Raw genomic sequence first — 22,257 nt, 5'->3', positions numbered from 1 at the left:
AAGATGTACATCTGAGGGGGTCCGCAAGGTAGGTAAATGTGTCTGGACCCTGGGGTAAGTGTGCAAGTTGGTGAATTTTATTGTGAGGAGGAGGGTGGCGGAGGCCAAATTTTGTCCAAAGTGACAGAGTGGCCTCCTGCAATGAGTGAGGGTCTCCCCCCCCTACCTGTCAAATGGACCTTTGCAGCTGCCACAGGCTGATGGCTGCAGCACGTCCATTTGAACTGGGGGTTTTTCCTCCAGTACGGGAAACAGTCCCAGTTGTTTGCAAAATCCCACCCCTCCTAAAATGTCACGTTAATCAGGTCAAATACCTTAATGATTACTTTAAGTGGCACCCTGTCGGCTTTAATTGCCGGCGAGAGTCCCACATGCGGGGGCTGTGCGCGCCAGGAAACTAACAGTGTATTTTAGATAGAAACTTTATACATGCAACATATCCTTGTTAGCAAAATGGTTTATAAGAAATGGCTAGTGGCCAGCTATCCTATTGCTAACTTGGGGCTTATTTAAGATTAATTGAAACACTACCTGCTCCTCACAGTGTCTTGTCTCTTCCAGTTCACAGTCCTGTTGATTTATTGATGTGTATTCCATTGAATATTCTGAATTGGTTACTGACTGAAGATGTGTGCTCATCACAGCTTGCAATCTGCAAATACAGAGCAAAATGGTAGTTGTTATACCTTGATAACAGGAGGATCACAGTTAACACATTTTTGCGATCTTAACTTAAGAAGATGATATCAATATTTCAATATTTAAATAGGCAATTCCAGAAAATTCATGGTAACCGAAAAAATAAACATTGAACTTTTGGCACTTTTAGAGACACAATTGGGTTTATTATTTCTCAGTTACAGAGTCAAGTCTTAGGATGAAATGTTACTATAGCAGGGAGCAATATTCACATCAAAGGAAAACTCCAGACTGGCAACAATTTGTATTTATTACACAGAACATTCCACAACATTTAATGTTAGAAGTAATTATTTTTTCTGCTATTTCATCCCCCTGGCAAAATCCTATATCAAAGAGGAAGTTCTCCATTCACAAGATTACAATAGATAAGACACAGCACCCAGCTGAATGCTGCTGGCTGAAGTACCTGAATATCTAGCAGTGCTTATTTAACAAAAAAAAGTTCAGATTTTATAACACAAGCCAAAATGATACCATTTATATCAGGTGTGCTCAGCTTTCCAAAGCTTGAGAGCTAGAAAAAGAAATTTCATACCGCCAAGAGTTCTAAATGTAAAAGTAAATGTTATTCGATTGCACCACAGAACGGAGAATGCAGAATGGCCCAACTACGAAGGAGGCATTGCTGGACTTGGTTCTAGGGAATGAGGGGGCCAAGTGGAGCAAGTGTCAGTGGGAGAGCATTTAGGGGGCAGCGATCATAGTATCATAAGGTTTAGAATAGCGATGGAAAAAGACACGGACCACTCTAAAGTAAAAATACTCAATTGGAGGAGGGCCAATTTCAATGGGATGAGAACAGATCTGGCCCTGGTAAATTGGAATCAAAGACTGGCAGGCAAAACTAATTGAACAGTGGGCGGCATTTAAGGAGGAGTTGACTCAGGTACAGTCTAGGCACATTCCAATGAGGCAGAAAGTTAGGGCAACTAAAGCCAGAGCTCCCTGGATGACAAAGGAGATAGTGAGTAAGATGAAACAGAAAAAAGGGGCAGATGACAGAAGTCAGGTTGATAACACAAGTGAGAACCAGGCAGAATAAAGAAAGTTCAGAGGGGAAGCAAAAAAGGAAATAAGAGGGGCAAAGAGAGAGAATGAGAATAGACTGGTGGCTAACATAAAAGGGAATCCAAAAGTCTTCTACAGGCATAAGCAGTAAACGGGTAGTAAGGGGAGGGGTGGGGCCGATCAGAGATCATAAAGGAGATCTACACATGAAGGTAGAGGGGACGGCTGGGGTACTAAATGAGTACTTTGCATCTGTCTTTACCAAGAAAGAAGATGCTGCCACAGTCTCAGTGAAGGAAGATATAGTTGAGATATTGGATGAGCTAAAAATTGATAAAGAAGAGGTACTTGAAAGGCTAGCTGCACTTAAAGTAGATAAGTCACCCGGTCCGGATGGGATGCATCCTAGGCTGCTGCGGGAAGTAAGGGTGGAAATTGCAGAAGTTCTGGCCATAATCTTCCAAACATCCGTAGATACGGGAGTGGTGCCAGAGGACTGGAGAATTGCAAATGATACACCCTTGTTCAAAAAAGGGTGAAAGGATAAGCCCAGCAACTATAGGCCAGTCAGTTTAACCTCAGTGGTGGGGAAACTTTTAGAAACGATAATCCGGGACAGAGTTAACAGTCATTTGGATGAGTGTGGATTGATCAGGGAAAGACAGCACGGATTTGTTAAAGGCAAATCGTGTTTAACGAACCTGATAAGAGTTTTTGATGAGGTAACAGAGGGTCGATGAGGGCAATGCAGTTGAGGTGGTGTATATGAATTTTCAAAAGGTGTTTGATAAAGTGCCGCACGGTAGGCTTATCATCAAGATTGCAGCCCATGGAATAAATGAGGCAGTAGCAACATGGATACAGAATTGGCTAAGGGACAGGAAACAGAGATTAGTGGTGAACGGTTGTTTTTCAGACTGGAAGGAGCTGTACAGTAGTATTCCCCAGGAGTCAGTGCTGGGACCAATGCTTTTCTTGATATATATTAATGACTTGGACTTGGGTGTACAGGGCACAATTTCAAAATTTGCAGATGACACAAAACTTGGAAGGGTAGTAAACAGTGAGGAGGATAGTGATAAACTTCAAGAGGATATAGACAGGCTGGTGGCATGGGTGGACACGTGGCAGATGAAATTTAACGCAGAAAAATGCAGTGATACATTTCGGTAGGAAGAATGAGGAGAGGTAATATAAACTAGAGGGCACAATTCTAAAAGGGGTACAGGAACAGAGAGATCTGGGGATATATGTGCACAAATCGTTGAAGGTGGCAGGGCAGGTTGAGAAAGCGGTTAAAAAAACATATGGGATCCTGGGCTTTATAAATAGAGGCATGGAGTACAAAAGTATGGAAGTCATGATGAACCTTTACAAAACACTGGTTCCGCCACAACTGGAATATTGTGTCCAATTCTGGGCATCACACTTCAGGAAAGACCTGAAGGCCTTAGAGAGGGTGCAGAAGAGATTTACTAGAATGATTCCAGGGATGAGGGACTTTAATTACGTGGATAGACTGGAGAAGCTGGGGTTGTTCTCCTTGGAACAGAGACGATTGCGAGGAGATTTGATCGAGGTATTCAAAATCATGAAGGGTCTGGACAGAGTAGATAGAGAGAAACTGTTCCCATTGGCAGAAGGGACGAGGACCAGAGGACATAGATTTAAGGTGATTGGCAAAAGAACCAAAGGTGATATGAGGAAACTTTTTTTTAAAAAACAAAGCGAGTGGTTAGGATCTGGAATGCACTGCCCGAGGGGGTGGTGGAGGCAGATTCAATCATGGCCTTCAAAAGGGAACTGGATAAGTACTTGAAAGGAAAAAATTTGCAGGGCTACAGGGAAAGGGCAGGGGAGTGGGACTAGCTGGATTGCTTTGCATAGAGCCGGCACGGACTCAATGGGCCGAATGACCTCCTTCTGTGCTGTAACCTTTCTATGATTCTATGATTCTAATGGAGACCCGCATGTCCGATTCATCAAGTTCTGTTTTTCCGGTCATTAAAATGAATCAGTGGAAGCAGCATCAATTGGGTTCTCTGATCTCTGCCCTCGGTTCTCTAATACGCACTCCTGTTCAGCTCATGGAACATACGTTACAGTTCACTTCTGTTCACTGACATTCTGATTGTAACCACACCTGACAACCTAATGGGTAAATGCCCTACTAAGGCACACAGAGATCAGAAGATTCATGGTTTGATTATTAGTTTATGGGGGTCGATTTTAGCACCCGCGATCGGGTGCATTCCTGGCAGGGGGACTTCAAAAATCGGGGATTCCCAGTCGGGAGTCTGGCTCCAGCCCACCCACATCCGGGTTTCCCACAGACGCGCTGACATGCGCACGCAGCCCCCGCATGTGGGACTCCCGCCGGCAATTAAAGCCAGCGGGGTGCCACTTAAGCTATTTATTTTGGTATTTCAGGTAATTTACAGACCTGATTAACGAGATATTTTACATGGGGTGGGATTTTGCAAACAACTGGGACTGTTGCAGCCATCAGCCTGTGGCAGCTGCAAAGGTCCATTTGACAGGTGGTGGGGGGAGACCCTCACTCATTGCAGGAGGCCACTCTGTCACTTTGGACAAAGTTTGGCCTCCACCACCCTCCTCTTAACAATAAAATTCATCAACTTGCATATGTACCCCGGTGTCCAGACACATGTACCTACCTTGCGGACTCCCTCAGATGTACATTTTCCGGATGGGGGTCGCTGTAGCTGCAGTCATGACCTCCTCGGAGGGCAAACAGCATCACCAGCCTCGCCATCCACGCCGTCCACCTCTGACACATGGAGCTCCACAACACAGTGCTGTGACACGTCCACCTGCACAGCAGGAGGGAGGGCAACCGCAGAGAGAGATGCGTCGCAGAGGGCACTACCCTCGCCACAGGGTCCACAGACCGAGGCTCAGCTTCCTGGACCTCTCTGAGCAGCAGTGCACACGGAGGCTCAGAGTCACTCGACAAGTAGTCATGGACATCTGCAGCCTCCTTCATGCCGAGCTGCTCCCGGATGGCCCAAGCACCATCTTCTTACCTGTCGCTGTCAAAGTCACCACTGCCCTCAACAACTTCTCCTCCACATCTTCCAGGGTGCCACTGGGGACATCGCCGACGTCTCTCAGTCATCTGCACAAAAGAGCCCTGCAAATACACCTACACCCACTCTGCAGTGACACAATGGGTGGCATCAGTTGTGGGCCTTCCTTGTGATCCTCAGGAAAGGGCATTATTGCACAAACCAGACAAGATTTGCAAAGACGTGGCAGTAGTGGTGCCAATATAATATGTAATGTGAGTTAATCAGAAATTAAATATAAGTAAAAACCATGACAAACCCTCAAACACCCTTGTGCATCCTCTTCATGCTCACGACACGTTTGCCTTACGCTTCCTACTGCACATATGTGATGCATGCCCTGTGGCTGCAGCACAGGTAGTGGCAGGTTGAGTGAGGCTGACTGTGAAAGAGATGCATGAGAGGGTGAGTATGAGATAGAGCCATGAGATTGTATGAGGATTGGGTTGAGTGGTAATGTCGGGATGAGTACTGGCGAGGTGAGTAAGTGCAGGTAAGATGAGGATGAGGTTTGAGTGGGTGTGAGGGGTGATGTGACAGAGTAGTGTTGGCAGTGCAGAAGGAGGTGTGGGGTGGGGGCGGTGATGTGGCAGACGGAGTGTAGGGGAATGAGTAAGTGTACTCACTTCGGCTGACCTACTTAGGTGATTGCAGCGCCTCCTGTACTGTATGCAGGTGGGCGATATGTTGGTGATGCAGGTGACCTCCTCTGCCACCTCGAGCCAGGCCTTCTTGGTGGCAGAGGCAGGCCGCTTCCTCCCACCCACTGGGGGGAAGATCTCTGTCCTCTCCCTCCTCCTCACCCCGTCCAATGATATCTGGAGTGAGGCATCATTAAAGCTGGGAGCAGCCTTCCCCCTGGGCTGCTCCATGCTGTAATTATTCCTATTTTTTGCAGCATCAGTCAGTGGAGGACTGCCCCTTTAAATAGAGCTCCTCCAGCTGACAGACCTTACTGTGCATGCGCAGTCCACCCGCCGCGCAGCTCAGCAGCGGGGAACCCGGATCAAGGGGTAAGTGGATCCAATCAGCCTGCGATTGCGTTCGGGGCAGACTGATTTCACCGGGCGCGTTACCCACGCGCCCAATTGCCTCCCCACCACGAACCCGCCGCCCTGGTAATATCGGGCCCCTGGTGTTTGTGTTTCAATCAAGGCAGCAGTTGAGTTGGCACAACAGTGATGCACTTCCAATTGAATAGCTTGCCCACACTGACTGTCTGTGCTAAGATGTGGAGATGCCGGTGATGGACTGGGGTTGACAATTGTAAACAATTTTACAACACCAAGTTATAGTCCAACAATTTTATTTTAAAATCCACAAGCTTTTGGAGGCTTCCTCCTTCCTCAGGAATTTCCACATTCACCTGAGGAAGGAGGAAGCCTCTGAAAGCTTGTGGATTTTAAAATAAAATTGTTGGACTATAACTTGGTGTTGTAAAATTGTTTACAATTGTCTGTGCTAACACATAGGGGTAAAAATGGATGGAAAATTTCTGTCCAGGATTATGCAATTTTGAGGTATGTGCCAAGGAGCAGTGTCATAAATTTTTTACCTCAAAGAATAGCCAACTAGGTGAGATAGCGTCGAGCTGCCAAAATGAGTGAAATTGTACCTCAGCAAGAGTGAGTGCCTTTAGGAGAGGAGGGAAGAATATTGTAGCAAAGAAATTACTTTAATCATAAACAGACTTTATTTGTATGTTGGCTATGCTGAAAAATGAAAGGTCCATCAGCATCTGAAAAAAGAAAAGACAGATTGATGTTTCAGCTGTGGGTCCTTCGTCAGAACTGTATTTCCAGCATTTTTTTTATTTATTCAAATATCAATTAGCTGTGACAAACACAATCCAACAAAAGCACATTTCTGGAATACAATCAACCACTTGTTGAAAGTAATTCAGTAACACATTCATGCTGGGATCACTTCTCTCCAAAACCATCTCTGATCTCCCCTCTTCCAGCTGTCCTGTTTATTGTTACAGTTCTGCCTTTCCTTCTGTGAGTGTCTGCTTTCAATTCCATAACTGAAGATAACAGAGTAGTTCACATACTGTGCTGGGGAGTTGAAGAGAATTTGGACAATTGGGCGATAGATAGAGAGGATTAAAGTGGGCACCCTGCTGCACAACGCCAGTTGTAGGAAGGCAGAAAATTGGCTGGCTCCCACATTGAGCTGGCTGGTAGGTAGGATCTGGTCAGGGGGAGGTGGGGGGTGAGCCCGTTCTGGAGGGGGGCAAGCACGGGCCAGCAGAGGCACACAATATTTTTGCGCGGCCAGGAGGTGCACTTCTGCACACCTTGGCTCCACACAATTTCTTCCAAAGAAATTTTTGAGCCTTTTCTTGAGCAGCCACCAACAGTCTCTTTAAGGACCGCGGGTAAGGCCGTTCAAAGCCTGGTACAAGTGGGCAGATCAGCTAACTCACTACAGGCCAAGAATTGAGCTTGGCCCTTCTTGCTGTGTATGGTTCATTAGTACATATTGCCATCTAAAATATGATACTTATTGGCAAACATAAAATAAACATTGTAATTCATGGGTGGGCTGTGTACCTCAAAAATAGATATAAGAATCAAATTTCACTTTGTTCCAAAACATTTTGTATTTCCAACTCTCATGTTGCTCTATATTTTTACATTTTTAATTTCAGATCTTCTTTGAATTAGACTATAACGAATATACGTTGTACACTAACATTCCCTCATTATGTTGTGATTTGCCTTGTATCTCTCTCCAGAGGTAACTGGTATCTTGTAAACACCACAAGTAGGAATTTTGGGTCCACATTCTATTAGTTTCATCAGTCAGTAATGGAGCTGACATAAATTTTAGCTCTATAAGTCGATGGAAAAAACTCTAAATTCTTCATCTGATTTAAATCAAACCCGCTTGATTGGCACCCCATCCACCACCCTAAACATTCACTTACTTCACCACCGTGGCTGCAGTGTGTACCATCCACAGGATGCACTGCAGCAACTCGCCAAGGCTTCTTCGACAGCACCTCCCAAACCCGCAACCTCTACCACCTAGAAGGACAAGGGCAGCAGGTACAAGGGAACAACACCACCTGAATGTTCCCCTCCAAGTCACACACCATCCCGACTTGGAAATATATCGCCGTTCCTTCATCGTCGCTGGGTCAAAATTCTGGAACTCCCTCTCTAACAGCACTGTGGGAGAACCTTCACCACATGGACTGCAGCGGTTCAAGAAGGCGGCTCACCACCACCTTCTCAAGGGCAATTAGGGATGGGCAATAAATGCTGGACTTGCCCACATCCCATGAACAAATAAAAAAAAAACTTTAAAGGCCCCGATTTTAACTCCCCCTGCCTGGCAAAAAAACAGGCGGAGGGGCAGTTAAAATGGAGTAAGGAACTTGTCTACTCCTTTCCATCCCGATCTGACCGCCTCCGGCCTCACAAGGCCTTGCCCTGGGCTTCAACCTCGCCCCCCCCCAAACTTACTTGACTGCCGGGGACCATTCCTGCAGATCCCCGGCAGCAGCCTTCTGTTGCCCCAATTTTTGCTCCCGCCTGCCAGCCAGGCAGTGATTTCTGCCGAGTTCAGGTGGGAGCCAGGGCCCGGATATGAAAATGAGGCCCGGGAGTTAAAATCTCTCTCGGCCTCGACATGCGAGCTTCTCTCCTGCCCAGAACGATCCTGCTCCGCGATAAAATCAGGACCATAGTTACTGTGCTGTGCACATTGGAAAGCAAAGCAGAAGGGTTGAGAAGAAAAGTTATATTGTTGCCCGTCTTGAAGTAGTAAGACGTTGACCTACAGACGCAATTTCCCACACCGAGTGTTGCTGATGATGGGTGTACCATCAAGATACATAATGCTTCACACCACGTAGCATCTGTAATATCACACAACTGTGTAACCAAGTGGAGGCCAATGGTTTACCCTGAGGAAAAGAGGCAGGCAAGACATATATGTGCTCCTCTCATGGGCTTTGCAGCAACCAGTCACTGGCAGAGGTTTAGGAGAAAACTGCTTGTTATCTTTGTGATTAGGGGATGGTGCAGCATTTTGGAATGGAAGGACATGGCATGGGCAACAACAATTAACAACCTAAGGCATTAGACTCCATACCTGCCAAAGCATGAAGAAGGATAATAGCATGAAACACATCTTTGAGAAAAAAGAACTGGCAGCAATGTGTAAAGTAGATTTGTATTCCACATTAGTAAATATTCAAAGTGGATGCAAGAAATTTCAAGCATCCATTACTTTCATAAATACAGAATAGTTTACTTAAGGTTCTGAAGTAAATTTTCTTTGTATTGACTTCTCTGTATATTTTTCACTATTAATTGGATTCCTGTTAAGAGCAACTGTTCTACCAATATATTACACCAGAAATATATGATGTTAATAATTTTCATTTTCATAGTAGATATTTTCATAGTTTTCTACAACTTTCATAGTAGATATTTGTTTGAATGAGGTAAGATGGTGTTTGGTAACTATCTGCATTCTCCAGACCACTTTCATTTCCTTTCACTACTTGGAAAAAACAGTGGCACATGACTTACAGGCATTCTATGTGGTCATGCCAAGTCCAGTCCAGTAAACAATTAGGATGCTGTTGATGATTTTTGGAGACAATGCTGTGAATGTTCGAATAAAACAACACAGACTTACTTGGGTGGGCTACTGGCCAGCCAGAAGATTCTTGGACGTTTGCCCTAGTCTACAAAAAATGGATCATTTTCATGTCTGAGAGAACAAGACATACAGTAAGAGAAACATTTAGCTTCTGTCTCAGACATGACTGTCAACAGATAGTTGTACTTTATTTTAATGTTAACAGTATCATTATAATGAGACAAAACCTAAAGTATTTTGGTAATTATAGATTACTGTGGATAGATGAAACAAGTTAGAGAATAACTTCTAGGAGGTAATCAACTTGTGCACCACCCAGTTACTACGTACAATTTGGTTACCATGATGCATTGGGGATACCCTGGCTTCGGAGAAGGTACAGAGGAGGGCAACTAAAATGATGCAGGGGATTAGGCACCTGAATTACCTCGAGTGTCCAGAGAAGTTGGGAATATTTACATCAGAGAAAAGGTGGCTCAGGGGAAACCTTGCTAAATGGTATTGGTAAGCTGGACAATTTGGGCTTTTCCCCAACACCCTTTACCTTGGGTTCAGAACAAAAAACAGTTTTTATAAACTGATCTGTGCTATCCATTATCTGAAACTTCTAACTTTGTGTGTGTTGTGTAGGAAATGGTTTATCGCAGGATTACAATTACCCATTTAACCCAGTGTTAGGCACTGGAGACTGATGTGCACTCATCATCATGTGCTTCTGAAAAGTGGAAAACATCACGATGAGGGTTTTCCCCCTCAGCACTCCCTCGCCCACAAATTTCCATCCATTCATTTCTCCTCTCACGTTGTCAGACCATAGGGATGACTTTGCAATCCAGGCTAAGTTTAGGCTTGGGTGCCTAGCTGCTAGAACAAAGCTACCTAACAACATGATGAGTGGACCAATTTTACAGGGTCAGTTCATTTCCATAATTATTCATAGCTGCCTACGCAACTATGGCCTTGTGCAAGGAGCTAGCTGAGTGGGGATGCTCAAAATGTAGGCACAGGCAAAATGTAAAGAGATGGAGGCAGTTAAAGTAGCTGCACATTGGACCAATATTGTTTCAGCCTTTATAAAACCTCAAACTGAATTTCAAATATTTGTCAGCCAAGGCTGGGGAAAGAAGAACAAGGCAAATCTGATGTGGAATAAAATCCAACATGGAGGCATGAGATGCTGTCTGTGGACAAGTGAAGGTGCAGGACTGCAAATGAGCCCCTGTTTAATAGCTGCCAAGGTGGATGTGCTGAAGCATGAAATGGGTGTGAGAAAGGCTGGTCTGCTTGGTACATCAGAGCATCCTCCCCAGAAGGCAGCAGTGTCATAAACCTGACAGCAGGTGGTGGCCTGGCTCAATGCCATGCACAATACCTGCAGACCTGGGAACAGATGCACACTTTAATGAACCCAGCAAATTCTGCCAGGCAGGTAGGGTTAAAATTGCCCCCAAGGAGTCATCAATTTAAAATTGTCACTAAAAAGAATAAAGAGAAAAGTTAGGCAAAATTGAATTGTGCAGATTTGTTGGAGCTTGGAATACTTTTCCACAGAGTTGTTGAGGCAGAAATCATTGCATCTTTTAAGAGTAAAGCAGATAAGTAGATGAAGCAGAGGACAATGGAGAGAGAGCAGGACACTTGGATTAGTTTTGGATTGGATTACTCGAGCAAAGAGTCAGCATAGATGCAATGGGCTGAATGACCTGATTTTGCACTGTAATTTTCTGTGGTTCTATAGTCCTCTCCTAAAGGTGATGACTTATTCTGGGTACTGGCAGCCCCTCCAGTACCTCACCCAAATGGCCATTCTTCATATGTGAGATCAGACAATGAATGTTGGCAGGCTATTTTACCATGGAGGGCATCACATCTGACCCAGTTCCATCCTCATTAAATGTCCATATATGCATACTTTTCAGTAGGGGTTTCTTGAATTGTAATGAATATTGGGAACCCTGGTTGATTTTTCTCCCTCCCTGCCCGATTGTTGCACCTCGATCACTTCCTCAGCTGAGCACCCCCACAAAAGATTAAACCTTTCTTCATCTAAAGGTCTTGTTTCAGGTTTTTAAAATTTTCACAGATTCTAACCGCTTCAGACCAATATTATGATATTTAGAAACCCCTTTTAGCATCTGTAGCTATAAATATATCTGTCTTGATTTTAATGAATCACAATATTAAATATCTATTTAGGCAGCTGCATAATAATCACACAATTAAATAAACATCACACACATGACCAGCTAGGTGCCAGACCAGAAAGCCAATCACTGCTTAGTTTCCTAATAGCTAAAAGGAAATGGAACAGTTCCTACAATGATTGAGTATTATGGGGAAAATGAGGAAATTCTACGTAATATAATATAATCAGGAAAAGATCATTTATTGGAAACAACAGTTTAACTTGTTTTGAATTTTGTTGCCTAGTCACTGACATCAGTGAGACTCACTACCAAGGATGCTAGGTACAATCACTTCTGGCCAGGATCCTAATCGTCTCCAACTAGCTGAGATCGATAGATTTTTGGACTCTAGGGGAATCAAGGGATATGGGGATCCAGAAAAGTGGAGTTGAGGTTGAAGATCAGCCATGATCTGATTGAATGGCGGAGCAGGCTCGAGGGGCCGTATGGCCTAGTCCTGGCTCCTATTTCTTATGTTCTTAACTGCAGCATTCCAAATTCTTGCTTTTGGTCTTTGTCCTTCCACTTCCCTCTGTACACAGGCATTCGGAATGATATGAGACTTCTGGCTATTCGCTGACAGTTTCCCAGTAACTACAGTTACAGTGACACAAGCACATACTTTGTATTCCATAAGCTTCTACATATACTTATATGATAGTGCTTACTTGTGACTTAGAATAGTATCATGTTTTATACCCTATGCTCATCCATGTATGTATTACTCCCATGCCAATGTAGTCAATTTTCTACCTATCCACTAGCAAAGAAAAAATTAATTTGCATATTTGCTCTATACACACGCCCAGGATGTCCCAAAATGCTTTACAGCCAATTAATTACTTTTTAAAGTGTAGTCACCATTGTAGGCAAATTCAGCAGCCAATTCGTATAAAGGATAGTGGAAATGTGAAATTCTCTCCTCAAAAGGCTCTGGATGCCAGGTCAATTGACACTGTCATCCAATGGCTGCTGCTAGAAAGACAGAATTAAGCTTGACTGCTCAAATAGTTCACTGACACTCGCTATCTAGGTACATACATGAAGAATGACCACTTAGGTGAAGTCCTACCCCAGCAAGGATGCCTTACAGGGTAGAAAGAAAATAGGGGCAAAAACATCCAATTTTAGTTTATTAAACTAATAAACTAAAGACTGGAACTGGGAGAGATACAAAGAATGACAAAACAGATAGTAAGAGCTACAAAAAGGGAATATAAAAAGATATCAAAATCAACACAAAATTTTTTTAAATCATATTAAGAAAAAGAGGGTGGTCAAGAGCAATGTGGGCCCCTTAAAAGCTGATAATGGTGATACTGTAAACGAAAATAAGGAAATGGTGGACATGTTAAATAATTACTTTGCGTCAGTGTTTACAGTAGAGGAAGAGGATATCATGCCGGACACCCCCAGGAAACTAATTTTGAATCAGAGATTGGGACTCACCATAATTAACATAGTCAAATTAACAGGAATGAAGAAAATAAAGACACTAATGAGTGATAAATCCCCAGGACCAGATAGTTTCCATCCCAGGGTTTTAAAGGAAGTACGGAGAACATTGCTGAAGCCCTAACTATAATCTTATAAAGTTCTCTTGATTCAGGAACTGTTCCTCCTAGATTGGAAAATTGCACATGTCATTCCGCTATTTAAGAGAGATTGAGAGAGGGAAACTAGGGAATTATAGACCAGTTAGCCTAACATCTGTTGTCGGGGAAATTACTAGAGTCTATAATTAAGGATAGAGTGACTGAACACCTTGAAAATTTTCAGCTGATCAGAGAGAGCCAGCATGGATTTGTAAAGGGTAGGTCATGCCTGATGAACCTGATTGAATTTTTTGAAGAGGTGTCTAAAGTAATGGACAGGGGAATATCCATGAATGTTGTTTCTATGGACTTCCAGAAGGTATTCGATAAGGTCCCTCATAAGAGACTGTGAGCTAAAATTGAAGCTCATGAAACTGAGGCCAAATTATTAACCTAGTTAGGAAATTGACTGAGTGGCAGGAGACAGAGAGTAGGGATAATGGGCAGGTATTCAAATTGGCAGGATGTGACTAGTGGTGTCCCACAGGGATCGGTGTTGGGGCCTCAATTATTCACTGTATTTATTAACGGCTTAGATGACGAGATAGAAAGCCACATATCCAAATTTACCGATGACACAAAGATAGGCAGCATTGTCAGCAGTGTAGATGGAAGCATAAAATTACAGAGATATTAATATATTAAGTGAATGGGCAAAACTGTGGCAAATGGATTTCATTGTAGGCAAGTGTGAGGTCATCCACTTTGGACCTAAAAAGGATAGTTTTCAAGATAACAAGGGGAACTGATAGGGTAGATAGAGAGAAACTATTTTTGCTGGTTGAAGAGTCTAGTACTAGGGGACATAGCCTAAAAATTAGAGCCAGGACTTTCAGCAGTGAAGTTAGGAAACACTTCTACACAGAAAGGGTGGTAGAAGTTTGGAACACTCTTCCGCAAACGGCAGTTGATGATAGCTCAACTGTTAAGTTTAAATCTGAGATTGATAGATTTTTGTCAACCAAAAGTATTAATGGATATGGTGCTAAAGCGGGTATATGGAGTTAGGTCACAGATCAACCATGACCTCATTGTGTGGCAGAACAGGCTCGAGGAGCTAAATGGTCTACTCCTGTTCCTATGTTCCTATAAACAGTCTACCACTGAAAACGAAAACACCATTTTCCAATTTATAGTTTTGTTTTTGTATCACAGTATACTTTTTTCTTATTCGTTCATGGGATGTGGGCGTCGCTGGCAAGGCCAGCATTTATTGCCCATCCCTAATTGCCCTTGAGAAGGTGGTGGTGAGCCGCCTTCTTGAACCGCTGCAGTCCGTGTGGTGAAGGTTCTCCCACAGTGCTGTTAGGAAGGGAGTTCCAGGATTTTGATCCAGCGACGATGAAGGAACGGCGATATATTTCCAAGTCAGGATGGTGTGTGACTTGGAGGGGAACGTGCAGATGGTGTTGTTCCCATGTGCCTGTTGCTCTTGTCCTTCTAGGTGGTAGAGGTCGCGGGTTTGGGAGGTGCTGTCGAAGAAGCTTTGGTGAGTTGCTGCAGTGCATCCTGTGGATGGTACACACTGCAGCCACAATGCGCTGGTGGTGAAGGGAGTGAATGTTTAGGATGGTGGATGGGGTGCCAATCAAGCGGGCTGCTTTGTCCTGGATGGTGTCGAACTTCTTGAGTGTTGTTGGAGCTGCACTCATCCAGGAAAGTGGAGAGTGTTCCATCACATTCCTGACTTGTGCTTTGTTGATGGTGGAAAGGCTTTGGGGAGTCAGGAGATTGTCTAATGTAAATATCCAGAATGAATATACAGAATCAATTATATATTTAGGAGGAGGAGTGCACTGTACAACCATGGGTTTGGTGACAGTTTTGCTCTTCACTCTTACTTTTGAAAGAATGCGGCCTGAAAATAGGTCAGTTCCAATGGCCGGGAGGACATCTTTATCTTCCAGCATTCAGTGCACCAGCATGTTGGAAGCAACACAACAAATGAGAGAATCTGCTATTGTGGGCAACGCGGTTATGTCTTGAGCCAAGCATGTACCAGTGCTGCTTCCAATATTACAATCACAGTTACAGCTTGTCTGCACATTATGCTCTTACGGAAAGTTTGTCCTTTTACAGTAAAATATTTTTCCCACAACACACAATAATTTGTAGTATCAATCAATGTGTTCCAGTCAGTTGCTTACTTGACTCACAGAGAAGGGTAAAGGATTAGGAGAGATCCATTTCCTTTGACTCCACAGTGAAGAGGAACTTGGCACAGTGATTGACTTGGAGCTGGTTCAGCAATCTGTTTGGCTCCTAGAGCCAATGAAAATTTAAACTGCAGCCAAAGTTGATTCCATGGCTCCAGCTTTCTAACCACATATGGTTCCATCTGAGATGTCTTGTCACTTGCAGAATTATTTTTTGCTGAATGCTTTATTTTTCTTTCTATTCATTAATGCATTTTTTCCTCCCAATTCTGTTGATTTTGGATTTTCAACCTTGAGTGGGGACTCAGTGTTACAATTTGAGATTTTTTTTATTTCACTAGTTTACTCACTTGCATTGTGGAGAAATTTTGACCCCAATATTGACGAGGAGGGTGCGGAGGAGTACGGTAGTGTGGGGAAAACCCAGCAAGGCCAGAGATGTGGAGACCCTGCCGCCTCTTTTAAATAATCTGCTGCACACTCCCGCCCGACAGCCGACCAGATTGTCCCGCTAGTCAGAAGGTACCACCAGCTCCAGGCCACAATCAGGAGGGGAGGGATGGGGCTGCGCTTGGGGCCACGATCGAGGCTGAGGGTGGAGCAGAAGGCTCTGGGCCGCCATTGGGAGGAGAGGGGGGAGCAGAAGGCTCTGGGCCGCGATCGGGGCTGGGAGAGGCCGAAGGCTTCCGTGTGAGGCCTGGGGGGAGCACTCCTGTTCTTCCTGGCCCACAAGGAGTGCTAAAAGGAGCTGATATTTAGCACTGACCAGTTGGCGACTCCTGCCTCGGATCTGCTGCCGGGAGTCCCACGGTTCGGGCCTCCCCCCCCCTCACTCACAATTGAGTTTAAGTCACAGCGCCAATGATGTTATCAGGCCGTGACTTTGGAATGTTAATTAGGCCCCGCCTGCCTATTGCAGGAGCCTTATTGATGGCCTGATTTCTGTTTGTTAAAATTTAAACAGGCAGGAATGGGGTCCGGTTGCTCGAACCCGACTTTTTTATCCGCCACCCCCCCCCCCTCGATCCTCTCTTGCCCATCGGTGGGGGGGGCGGGGTTGGTGGTGGGGACAGTTAAAATCAAAGCCCTAGTTTGTAACATTGGCTGGAGAAATCTCTTCCAATGCATTCTGGTTAACAGTCTACAGTAGGGCTTAACAAACCACAGCCTGAGGGCAACACAGTTCTCCCTGGTGTCCTGGCCAACATTTATCCCTCAACCAACACCACTAAAAAAAAAGACTATCTGGTCATTATCACATTGCTGTTTGTGGGAGCTTGCTGTGCGCAAATTGGCTGCTGCATTTCCTACAGTGACTACACTTCAAAAGTACTTCATTGATTATAAAGCACTTTGGGACATCCTGAGGTCGTGAAAGGTGCCAAATATATGCAAGTCTTTCTTTCTTTCGCACGAGGGCCCAAGCCCTTAGCTTCTGGCCCTTTCTGTGCCTTTATCTCTTACTCGCTGATCTGTTTGAATTTAGTGGGCCTAGAGACTCGGAAAGGATTGTTCTTAGCACTGTTGCCTCATTAGCAGATAATTATAAATCAGAACACCAAGATCTATTAGTAACAACAACTTGAGGGATATGCAGATTAATTGGAACATGGATTTAAAATTTATACATAATTCCTGAAGCTCCGTGGTACTACAGTAAAGACAAAAAGCTTGAACAGCCCTAGTCTATAGTGGCATCATGATTACATGCAGTCTGTAATTTTTCTTTATACTTTCCACAGGATTTTAGCTCCTGGAAGAATTTTATTCTTATAGAAAAGCCCACTCTTGCTCCTATTTTCTATGCTTCTATGTTTCTATATTCTTGTTACAATTGTCATAAACCTAAACTATAAACTTATTAGACAAACAATAAGCTTCTTTATTTATTTTGGGGACTGAGTGATCCATCTGTTTATTACCAGGAGTATTTCCTGCTCATCTTCAAATAGTGCCATGGGATTGTGAACATCCATCTGAATAAGCAGACCTCTGACCTCTAGGGATCAGTCCCGTGGATCTTCTCTAAACTGTCTCCAGAGCTTGAATGTCCCTCTTGTGCCTTAGTGCTTAGAACTGCATGATGCCGTGTAGTCTGACCAGACCACTAAACAGTATGAGCACAACTTCCTCCAATTTGGGCTCTACTGTTTTGGTTCTATAATTCAGCATCCTATTTGCTTTGTTGATTGCTGCTCTGCAGCGATTAGCCACTTAGAACACGAGTCTACTGAACCTCTATCGACTTCACCCGTAGCTTTTCAGACACCATTCGTGAGCTGCTTATTTTTCACATTCTTCTTTTTATATGCAATACTACACTCGTTAGTGATAAATTTCACTTTTCGTTGTTTTTTCTCACTTACACATTTTGTCTCACTAATTTTGTAGCTTCCTCCTTAAATTCAGTTAGCCCTCCTAGTTTGACCAGTTTCCAATAAGTTTCTGAATCCAAGTTGTTAATGTAAATTAGAAATAATAGGGATCCCAACACCTCCCATTCCATCTCGGCATAATTACTCTAAAAAGCACCTGCTGATTCATACCCCTCAGCCAATTTCTTATCCATTCTCAAGTTTTAACCTGCATTCCCTCCTCTTTAAGCTTAAATAATAGTTTTTCATGAATGCTCTTTGGAAGTTAAGGTACACCCTGTCATATGCCTTTCCGCAATTCACTCAGGATATCACTTCTTCAAGAAAGTCTAGGAGATTGGTCAGGCAGGACCTTCTCTTTCTGCATCCATGTTAACTGCTATTTACTAGCTCAGAAGAGGACAGGATAGGCCTTGGCTGTGATGCCTTCCCTGGTCTCTTCTTGCCCCTGTTTTTTGTATATATATGATAGATCAGCCCTTCAACAATCACTGTCCAGGCTCATACACAAAGTATGCCTGGCACTTGTAAACTGTATGCCCACAGGAGTTAATGGGATAGAAATTCGGGCGCATGCGTGGGGGGCACAGGGTAAAAAGAGGCCTCAGGCCTCTTTTCGATGGAGCTGGCATGGCGTGAACAGCTAGGTGGCAAAGAGGAAACTAAGGTCAGACTGCTGATAGTGTCGCAGCCGTCCTCAGGTAAGTGAAGCTGGGGGTTGGAAGTTAGGAGGCTGTGGGGATTGGTGGGGGGGGTGCAGAATCAGAGGCCAGGGGCTGGAGGCAGTCCTGCTCCTCCTGGCTCCACATTTGGGTAAGTAAATTTCAAAAAGTTACCTTTTGGTAGTAGGCGGTCCCAAAGTTTGGTTTTATTGAGTGCAGCCGATGCTAGCGCTGGCTGCCTCAATAAACCCATTCTGCAGTGGGGGCCTCAAACAGGAGTTAGGCCCCATATTAGCATTTGAAAAAGGCCTAACGCCTGTTTCAGGCGTGCGCCATGGATGCCTATTTTTATCCTGAACCAATATAGCGGGTACCGCACCATATTGTGGGCTTAGTGAGTCGGTTAGTGCCCGGAAAACGGGTGAATTTATAGGTCAATACTAAAAAGGAGAAGGAGGGGAAGTTGAAAGAAAAATGGTTTGAATTCCTTTGTCAGAATATTTCTACATATTGTTTGAAATACTCAGATGATCTGCACAAATTTTCTTCTTTCAACGTGTTGAAGTCCTTTAAACATATACGTATGACTTTGAAGAATATTCTACATTATAGAAAAAGTTTTCTGCCATCCCAGGACAAAAATGGCATGGAACCGTAAAATAAATATTTTCCTAATGTACTGCAGGTAGAATTTTAGTTAGAAAACCCAGCTTAAAACATTGGCAAGAAAATTTGTGCAGATCATCTGAGTATTTCAAACAATATGTAGAAATATTCTGACAAAGGAATTCAAACCATGTTTCTTTCAACTTCCCCTCCTTCTCCTTTTTAGTATTGACCTATAAACATTGGCAAAATGAAATTCATTTGACATGAACTACATGTATTTTCCTGTGCTTGGCATTCATTTTGCAGAGGCTTGGACACTAACCTTAGGAAAATATCAGGCAATGTTTGATGAGCACGCAAAGTACAGCACAACATGGATGGTCAAATAATGCCAGTTTTAAGGGGTGAAATTAATCTTCGGCAGGAGCACAAAACGGACGATAACAAATCGCAAACCCGATTAGCACCCAGCATTAAGAAAATTGGGCGAGGTGTAAAATGGGCTGCCCGTTTCCCACTACCAATTTCACCCCCGTAGCCTCTACTGACAGCTACAAGACAGAGGGCTTTACCTGTTTAAATGGAAAAGTAAACATCGATTCCTGCTAGAACTGGACTCAAGGTCACTCTTGGACTCATGGCAAAGATCCAGGACTGCAGGTTAATTGAGTCTATGGGGTAAATTTTAACCCGGAAGGGTGGGTTGGGGGTGGGGGTGGCAGTAAAAATTTTAAAAGTTTGGAGCGGGAATGAATCCCGGCTCTAACCTGCCGAATTCTGAGTGCGTTCACGCTCCAGAAACCCGGAAGTCCCGCCAGCACATGAAGCCCGCGGGATGACATTTAAAGGAGCAATTAAGGTAGTTGAAGTAGTTAAGTGAATTAAATTTTTGTGTAATGAGGCAGATAAATGATTTTAACTCTACCTGAACGTGTTTCCCATGACCTCTGAAACACGCCATGGAAACGGAGGCGAGTTGCAGCCGGCAGCCATTTGGACCTTAAAACCAATGATTGACATGTGAAGAAAAGGTGAGCTTTTACAGCAGGGCAGTAAGTTCTCTCAGACCAACCTTTGGCTGGGAGTTCTTTGTGTTTATATTGAGATTTCTTTGTTCACACTCAGAATTCTTGTGTTCAGACATAATCACCTACATTTTGGACCCCCTCAAACTGACACCATCAGGATGGGGGGGGGGGGTGCAATGGGTGTTTTCTGCAGTACATCTGAGGAGGAGCCACATCAGCATCCGTGGCAGGCAGGTTGTGCAGTTCTGGAAGCTGCAGCTCCACAGGACAGAGGTGCGCCCACGGACCTGCAAAAGAGCAGAGAGGGGACCAATGGTGGGGCCGACGTCGCAGGAGGCAGTATCCCAGTGAAAGGGTCAACAGGCAGAGGCTGAGCTTCCTGGCCCACTCAAAAGGTGCAGAATGAGTCACCGGGTGGTCGCAGACATCTGCAGGCTCCTTCATGCAGAGCTGCTCCCGGATGGGCCTGGTGGCCACACATTGCCCATCGCAGTTAGAGTCACCACTGCCCTCAATTTCTTCACCTCGGGATCCTTCCAGGATGCCACCAGTGACATCACCGGGATCTCTCAGTCGTCTGCACATAAGTGTATACGACAGGTCACAGATGGCTTGTTTGCCAGGACCTCCCACTATGTCAACTTCCATATCGACGACATCAGCCAGACTGAGAGGGCAATAGGTTTCCACTCTCTGGCTGGCTTCCCACGGGTATAGGGCGCAATTGTCTGCACACATGTAGCAATCCGAGGACCTGCACATGAGCCAGGACTGTTCATCAACCGTAAGGGATATCACTCCATCAATGCGCAGCTGGTTTGCTTCCACCGGAAGAGGTTTCTGCAGGTGTGTGCCAAATTCCCGGGCAGCTGCCATGATTTCTTCATTCTGCGTGAATCCAACATTGTGGCTCTCTTCCACACACAAGACAGACTTAAGAGCTGGCTCCTTGGAGATAAGGGATACCCCCTGCAGAGACAGCTCATGACACCCGTGAAGAACCTCACCAGCGAGGCACAGCAGCGGTACAACGACGGTCACATTACCACCAGGTCTGTCATTGAACAAGCCATAGGAAACCTCAAGATCCGCTTCAGGTGCCTGGATCATCTGGGGGAGCCCTTCAATACTCACCGGCGAGGGTGTGTAGAATAATAGTCGTGTATTGTGTCTTGCACGACATCGCTCAAAAGAGAGGGTTACCGGTGGATGAGGTACCATGCGTTCATGAAGCAGCTGCACCCGCCATCAACATTGAAGAAGATGAGGTGGAGGAGGAGGACTATGGGTGAACCATCGGCGGAGCAGCATCTTGCCTGGCTGCTTGTCATGCCAGGGAGTCACGCATATTTGATAGATTCTCATAAGGAGATCAGCAAAGTCACGATAGTCAAGTACTCAGACCACCTGGAATGAGCACCACGACCACCAACACCACCCCCCACTTCCGTTTGCACAAAATAGTCCTAAACTACACATCCACCCATTGTAAATACGCCCAATGGGTGGCATCAAGTCTCGCCGTTCATAATGAAACAAAAGAAAGGGCATTTTCACAAAAGGAAATCATAAAATTTAATGTGAATTCAACAAAAACCACATATAAATGAAAAACGTGACATTCTGTCAGATACCCTTGTGCGCACCTTTGGTGACTACAAAACCTTAAACTTCCTCTTCCTACAACTTCTATGTGATGCATCCCCTGTGTTTTCAGCAAAGGTAGTGGCAGGTTGCTCAGATTCACGCCCTGACTGTTTAGACACTTTTGGCCTACGACCTCTAGGTTTTGGAGCCCGTGAGGGCCCCTCCAAAGACTGCTCCACCTACACCTGTGCAGGGGCATATTTGGTCACCTGGAGCGGAGGCAGCATTGCGGGTACTGGTTGGGGGGGTGGGGATAATGGGTGAGACGTGGGAGTGCTTTGAATGGAGTTCGCACTTCCATGTCCCCTTTCGCCATCATCCCTCTCCTGGGCCAGACCCACATTACTCCTACCACTCTGCTGGACAACAGCTTGGAGGACATATGCGATGCCTTGTAAAGCCATTTTAATGTATCTGTCAGCCTGATTAAGCCAGCAGAATGCTGTTCACCCTGAGTCCACACAGACGTTGCCAGGGCCTCAAAGGACTCATTTGTGAACCTTTCCTGAAGCTCAATGGAGGCTGCCATTCTCTCCACCGCAGACATTCCCGCACTTACCTGTGCCATCAGTCCACTAAA

At 44.7% G+C, this 22,257-nt stretch overlaps 1 long non-coding RNA gene across 1 annotated transcript in view; it reads right to left on the bottom strand.

The window, feature by feature from the left end:
- Window positions 1-22,257, bottom strand: part of LOC137326627 (uncharacterized) — a 74,440-nt gene that overhangs the window by 42,610 nt on the left and 9,573 nt on the right. The window contains exon 2 of the long non-coding RNA XR_010964248.1: window positions 532-652. This is a non-coding gene — a long non-coding RNA (uncharacterized lncRNA). The remainder of the gene's footprint in view (window positions 1-531; window positions 653-22,257) is intronic.

Source organism: Heptranchias perlo, chromosome 10 (assembly GCF_035084215.1).
Source record: "Heptranchias perlo isolate sHepPer1 chromosome 10, sHepPer1.hap1, whole genome shotgun sequence".
In the NCBI taxonomy this organism is placed as follows: domain Eukaryota; kingdom Metazoa; phylum Chordata; class Chondrichthyes; order Hexanchiformes; family Hexanchidae; genus Heptranchias; species Heptranchias perlo.
The sequence above is the reverse complement of the archived record's forward strand: the minus strand, read 5'-3'. Positions and strand labels throughout refer to the sequence as shown.